At 39.3% G+C, this 6,543-nt stretch overlaps 1 non-coding gene across 1 annotated transcript; it reads right to left on the minus strand.

The window, feature by feature from the left end:
• Positions 1-1,454: 1,454 nt before the first annotated feature.
• Positions 1,455-1,561, minus strand: LOC130471147 (small nucleolar RNA R71). The gene has a single exon (XR_008931811.1). It is a non-coding gene; the product is annotated as a small nucleolar RNA R71 (small nucleolar RNA).
• Between the last annotated feature and the right edge of the window lie 4,982 nt (positions 1,562-6,543).

Consider the following 6,543-nt stretch of genomic DNA (forward strand, 5'->3'; position numbering starts at 1 on the left):
GATACTTGATCCGTTTACGTACTATTTGTGTGACCCTACGGGTTCAGTCAAGAGTAAGCTGTGGATTAATATCATTAATTCCACTTGAACTGAAGCGGCCTCTAGCTAGGCATTCAGCTCACTTGATCTCACTGAATTATTAACTTGTTAATTAATACTGAACCGCATTTATTAGACTTAACATAGAATGCATACTTGGACCAAGGGCATTATTTCCTTCAATTATATGTGGACGTGATTATTGATTGATTTATTTATAATTTCTATAGCTTATTATTATTGCTCGTCAATTCTGTTCGGCCGGACTATTTTGATTTGAGTTTGATTAACCTTAGATTATGCGCCGAGAGGTATAAATCTGATGTTTTTGATATGTGGCTATTAGATAGGAATTGTAATTAGTACATAGCGAGAGCCTGCTAGTTATAATTGCCTAAGGAATTCATAAGATTCGAGAGATGCATGTTTTCCTAGTTATGATTGTTAATTGATTGTTGTTGTTCATTGTCCAATCTCGGTCTGCATTTGTGGTGAACCGCTGCCCTAGATTCCTTTAATATTGTTATATTCCATTTTGATTATTACCTTAGTTTAGCATACAAAGCAATCCAAACCCTTTGTTACCAATAGTCTAGATTAGTTAATTAATATTAGAAAGAACACTATTTCCCTGTGGATTCGATCTTGACTTCCCTGGCTACCCAGTTAGTGAACTTAGGTTATTTTTGATTAGGTGATACGACTTTAGCCTATCAAAATTTGGCGCCGTTTCCAGGGAAACGGTTTTATTTTCTGTTATTAATTGTTATTTCTAGATTATTGTTTGTTACTTCTCAAGGAACTCCCGTTCCTTGAGATCGGATCTCACGACTGTCTTTTAGTTTTGCTTGTTTATGCCCAGGACTGTCCATACCAGCGATTTGACTTTGTTTGATCCTGAACCTGAACGGACCTTCCGTAGACGACGTAGATTCGTTGAACAGTTGAGAGACTATTCGGACTCTGAATCCGACCATCTGATTGGCAATCTATTCCATACAGATTCAGAGATGGGTGACCAAACACCACCACCACCACCCCCACCTGTGCCAAGGCTTACAGACTATTCTAAGCCAAGTCTATCTATGCTTCCCAAGGCTATCATGCCTTCTATTGCGGTCGAGAATTTCAAGATTGAACCCCATCTGATAAATATGATTGAGAGACACCAATTCGGTGGGGAAAAGGGTGAAGACCCTAATCTCCATATTCAGTCTTTCATTCAATATTGTGCTACTATTAAGCAGAAGAATCTAACACCAGAGCAGACTATGGAGATGCTCTTTCCATTTTCATTGAGTGGGAAGGCAAAGCTATGGATTAATAGTCTCAACCGCGCAGCTATGAAAATCACTGATTGGGATTCTTTGGCTCTTGCTTTCTATGTGAAATACTTCCCACCTGAGAAGACGGCTCGTCTGAGGGGAGAGATAATTTCCATTACCCAACGAGCAGACGAGAGCTTGTTTGAAGTCTAGGAAAGGTTCAAGGATATGCAGAGAGAGTGCCCACACCATGGTATGGATGACTAGTTCTTGATCCAACAATTTTACAACGGTCTGGGTAACGAGTCTAGGCTTATTCTAGATTCTGCTGCTAGTTGGAGATTTATGCAACTGGAGGTGCCTAGATCTTTAGAGGTGATTGAGGAGATGGCCATCCATAGTGCCCAATATGGGAATCCTAGAGGTTTTGCCAACCGGGGTGTTAAGCATGAGATGAATTCTATTGAACAACTTACTGCTCAGCTAACTGCCCTACATCACAAACTTGACAATATGCAAATCGCATCTTCCCAGTCCACCCAACATGCTAGTGTCGCTGCAATGAGTGCCCAATTTTCCAATGTCTGTAATAGTTGTGGGATGCAAGGTCATTATGCACAGGAATGTAGGAGCTCTATCGAACAATGCAATGCATTCAAGTCCTACAAGCAGAATAATCCGTACTCCAACTCTTACAACGAGGGGTATAAAAATAACCCCTTGCTATCATATAGGAGTACTAATGTCCAGAACCCCCATCAGATTCAACACCCTCCACCACCACAACAACCTTACCAACCACCACCACAGCAGTCATACCAACCGTGGAGTAACTACAGCCCGCAGTCTAGTGGACCACCTGGGTTTCCTCCACAACCTCAACCCACACAGTCTGATCTTATGCTTGTAGAGATGAGGAATATGATGTTGCAATTGCAGAAGTCTCTGAGCGAAAAGGATGCCAAAAATGATGCTCTTACTACTCATAACAAGATCATGGATACACAGTTGGCACAAATGGCTACTACTCTTGCAGGGAGACCCCAAGGTCATCTCCCTTCACAGCCCGAGAATAGAGAGTCTGTAAATGCTGTCACTTTGCGGAGTGGATATGAGTATGATGGGCCGCCTATGACTATTAAAGGAGATGTTGAAGCGTCTGTCGGTGATGCTGTGCCTGAAGAAAGTGAGAAGGTGGTCAAGGAGAAGGAAGCTAGCACAAGGGTTGAGAAGAGAGTTGAGATACAAGTCCCTCCTATCAAACTTCCCTTCCCTCACCGTCAGCTTAAGAACAAGCTAGACAAGCAGTTTGGTAAGTTCATAGAAGTGGTAAAGAATCTGCAGGTAACAGTCCCTTTCACTGAATTAATTACTCAAGTACCTGCATGTGCTAAATACATGAAAGACATCTTGACTAGGAAGAGAGAATTTATTGAGGTGGAGACTGTTGCATTTACTGAAGAGTGCAGTGCCTTACTACAAAATTGTTAGGTTATGATACATATGACAAAAACATAAATCATGCGGAAAAACCTTAATGCCAGGAAACATATTATTTACACATAATCATTTAGCATAATTCAGATGCATACACTTTGTAGCGTTCCCTCCCTAGCTGCGCCCAAACCGAACAAGAACAAGTCTTTAGGACTCCAAGTGTCGTCCCTCCATAGATAGTCCACAGCACGTCCGGATCCGCCTTAAGCTTGACCAACTAGAATCGCCCTTAAGGTTCCTAGGACTTTCGGCTAAATGGTTGCAAGTGTTTGGGTGATTTTTGCTTCAAAATCTTACCTTTGAATACTTCAATGTTGTGATTAAATTTGTGACCCTAAGCACCTATTTATAGAGTTATGGAAAAGGACTTATAATCCTATTAGAATACTAATTTAGTTTAATTAGAATCCTGCTAGGACTCTATTAAATAAACTTTATCTATTAGGATTAGGATTTAATCATATGACGAATCCCGATAACATTAAATGCATACTTGGACCAAGGGCATTATTTCCTTCACAGACCACCCAAAAGTCTTGCAGTTATGAAGAAAGGTCTACCTCTAGAAAAACCAAAGAGGGGAATACCACCAAAAAGTCCTGATGTTATTAAGCCTATAGAGGAGGTATATCCCTACTTTTCACAGCAAACGTTGTAGGAATCATGTTATTTTTCTTGGAATATTAATCACCACCTAATATATAAGGAACACTGTTTGGCCATTGGATGTGCTGCTTTTGAGCTGTGCAGGATGTGCCACAACTTAGTGAAGTGTTTTTCATCACCCCAGGTAGAATTTTCACAAACAATTGCAAAGAAGAGTGAACAAACCAAAAATAAAGTTGGTGAACTACAAAGGAGTTTGAGAGATCCAAATATGGTAATTTCCATGAACATACTTGGTCATCACCTAGAGCATGTGGATTTTATTTAACAATCTCTTTTTATACGCTTTGGTTAAGACAACAACAATGATATGCATGAAGCGTCAACTCCCATTCAAACTCTTCAACAAATGAAGTAGGTGAACTAGGTTCTTAATACAAGTGATCACACCAACATAACAGCGGAAGGCCCAAGTCCTATCTACCTAGATTTCTTGAGTTCCCTAACTCCATTGGAAAGAAAAATATGCCAACATATAGCTCAAGAGGCCATCGGCTACCATGCATACTACCCCCAAGTTATTCTATAGACCTCACAATTGGAGAATTACATGTTGTGTACCCAGACTCAAGAGTTACAGGCCACGTACGTATTACTGTTGGCGTTAATTAATCTGATAGTACATATCAAATTGTTTGTTAACACATAATTTTTTTATTGCAGTTTATTGACATGTACTTGTATGATTTGGAACGTCGCACAACGCACGAAGGGAAGACGAAGTTGATTTTTCCGACTTTATTCCAAGTAGTAAAATCTGTAAACGCTCTATTAAGAATACTAGATATGGGGCGTTTTATTTAGGCGTGAGTTTTTCTGACGAACAAACAAAACGTTTCTTATAGGGTGTTGTTTTGAAAAATGATGCACGTAACGCGTATGAGGCTAACAAAAACTTAATACAACATGCTTGGGAACGTACCGCTTCATATCTACCTGATTATTTGAGTCAGATTAGCACGGTTTGTACAATTGTTTAATGTCGTTCCTTAAAGTTTAACTAGTTATTGTAATAATTTTGTTTGTTTGGTGATTGTAGGTGTACATTCCTGCATATGATTTTGAAAATGAATCCAGTGAGCATTGGTTTTTGTTGGTCGTCAAAATACATGATAAAGAGGTGTGGATTATGGATTCTATTGGTGTTTCGAGTTCAGGATTCACTCTCGCATTAGATCTGGTCAGTAAGAAATAAATTTGCCTTGTTTACATTTTTCTATAGTCGTTTAGAACAATTGAAATTGTTTCTTTAGTGAATACCAAGGATACTTTAGGTAATTACCAACCTACATGTAGGTCCATGAACAAATCAATACACTAGTAAAATTGCTAACAAATCAATGTCATATTCTAATGGATGAGGAAGGCGTTAGAAATATTCAAGAAGACTAGGTTGAATGCACCCTTTCAAGATGGTTCACACTTTTCTTATCATAAACCTCAATGCAAGAGCCAACCAAACGGGTATGAATTATGATTTTCATATGTGACACTAGTCGTATCTTATTTAGTATTCTCACACTATTCATTTGGTTGATGTTGATCGATAATTTAATGTTTGTTTGTTCAGACATGATTGTGGCATGTATGTAATCAAGTATATCGAATCTGGAAACATTGATGATATACCAAACATATTCTATACGATAACAACTCTTTTTACGATATTATTGAAGGACACGTGTCCTTCACCCAAGGTGCATTAGTCTAATACCAAGGTTCAGATTAATTACGAACAATTAATTCAATGAGATCAAGTGATCGGAACAACTAGCTGGAGAAATGCTTCCGATCAGTGAATTCTAATATATATTAGGCTCACAGCTTACTCTTGACTGAACCTATAAAGTCACACCAATGACATGTAACAGATCACCAGACTTAATGAATCGAAAATTCATTTAATAGCTTTTCGGGAATTAATTCGGAAAAACATAATATTCGATATAACGTTGGATCAGAATCGTATATCGTATCGCGAATATTCGTAAGCTAGGTGAAACGAATAATCGTATCGTACGACGGTGATTCGTCGAGTACGATACGATAAATAATAGCCGTAAGGCGTTGGTCGCGAATACGAGTCGCAACGAAGCTACCGGCCTGTCAAGCCAAGCGCGCATGCGCGCAAGGCCCAACGAGCCAGCAACTCGCTTGCAACAAGCAGCCAGCCCGCAGACACGGCGTATGTGCGCAGCAATGGGAAGCAGCACATCGAGCAAAGCAGCGAGGACCAGGCCCACGGCTGCGATGCTCGGCTGCTGCTGGGATTCGGTGAGTGTGGGCATGTGTGGTTGGTTAAGGCCTTGTGCCTTGGCCGGTTACACAACATAACCTAAGGGTTATATTCCACACTCCAACTTATGTTTTCCAACCCTAACCTAATTCTAAAATTACGTACGTTCAGTTTTTGCCCCCACTCTAAACTGTTCTTCCCAAAAAGCAAAACACTCTTGAGCATTGTCTAAGCTACGAATCTCAAGACAGATCTGAACGTGTCAGTGAACCAAATAGAGGAACGACGATTGGAGTTCTTTGTTCGTGTTCGTGAATCATAAACTCGGGAAAACACGCTTCGAATGTAAGTTTTCTTAATCTGTGCTTTATACATGTTTCCTGGCTTTGGGGATTGTTCCGCACATGTTATATGTATTTAATTGTATTTCCCTACAGTGGTATCAGAGCCTTATGTATTAAAGTAATTTTTAGCATGAATTATATGTTTTTGTATGCTGTCGATTTTTTCTGATTTTTTGTTGAATTTATGAAATATTGTGGATTATTGGATGAATCTTATTATATTCTCTGAATTCAAAAAGTGTCAAAATTTTGATTTTTCTGACCCTAATCTGATTGAAAACAATTTTCTAAGATCAACACATGTGAACAGAATCGCAAAAACAGGCCTCAAAGTGTTAGGTTATGATACATATGACAATTCATAAATCATGCGGAAAAACCATAAAGCCAGGAAAACATATTATTTACACATAATCATTTAGCATAGTTTAGATGCATACTCTTTGTTGCGTGCCTTCCCTAGCTGCGCCCGAACCGAACAAGAACAAGTCTTTAG

This window comes from Spinacia oleracea, chromosome 3 (assembly GCF_020520425.1).
Source record: "Spinacia oleracea cultivar Varoflay chromosome 3, BTI_SOV_V1, whole genome shotgun sequence".
Classification (NCBI taxonomy): Eukaryota; Viridiplantae; Streptophyta; class Magnoliopsida; order Caryophyllales; family Amaranthaceae; genus Spinacia; species Spinacia oleracea.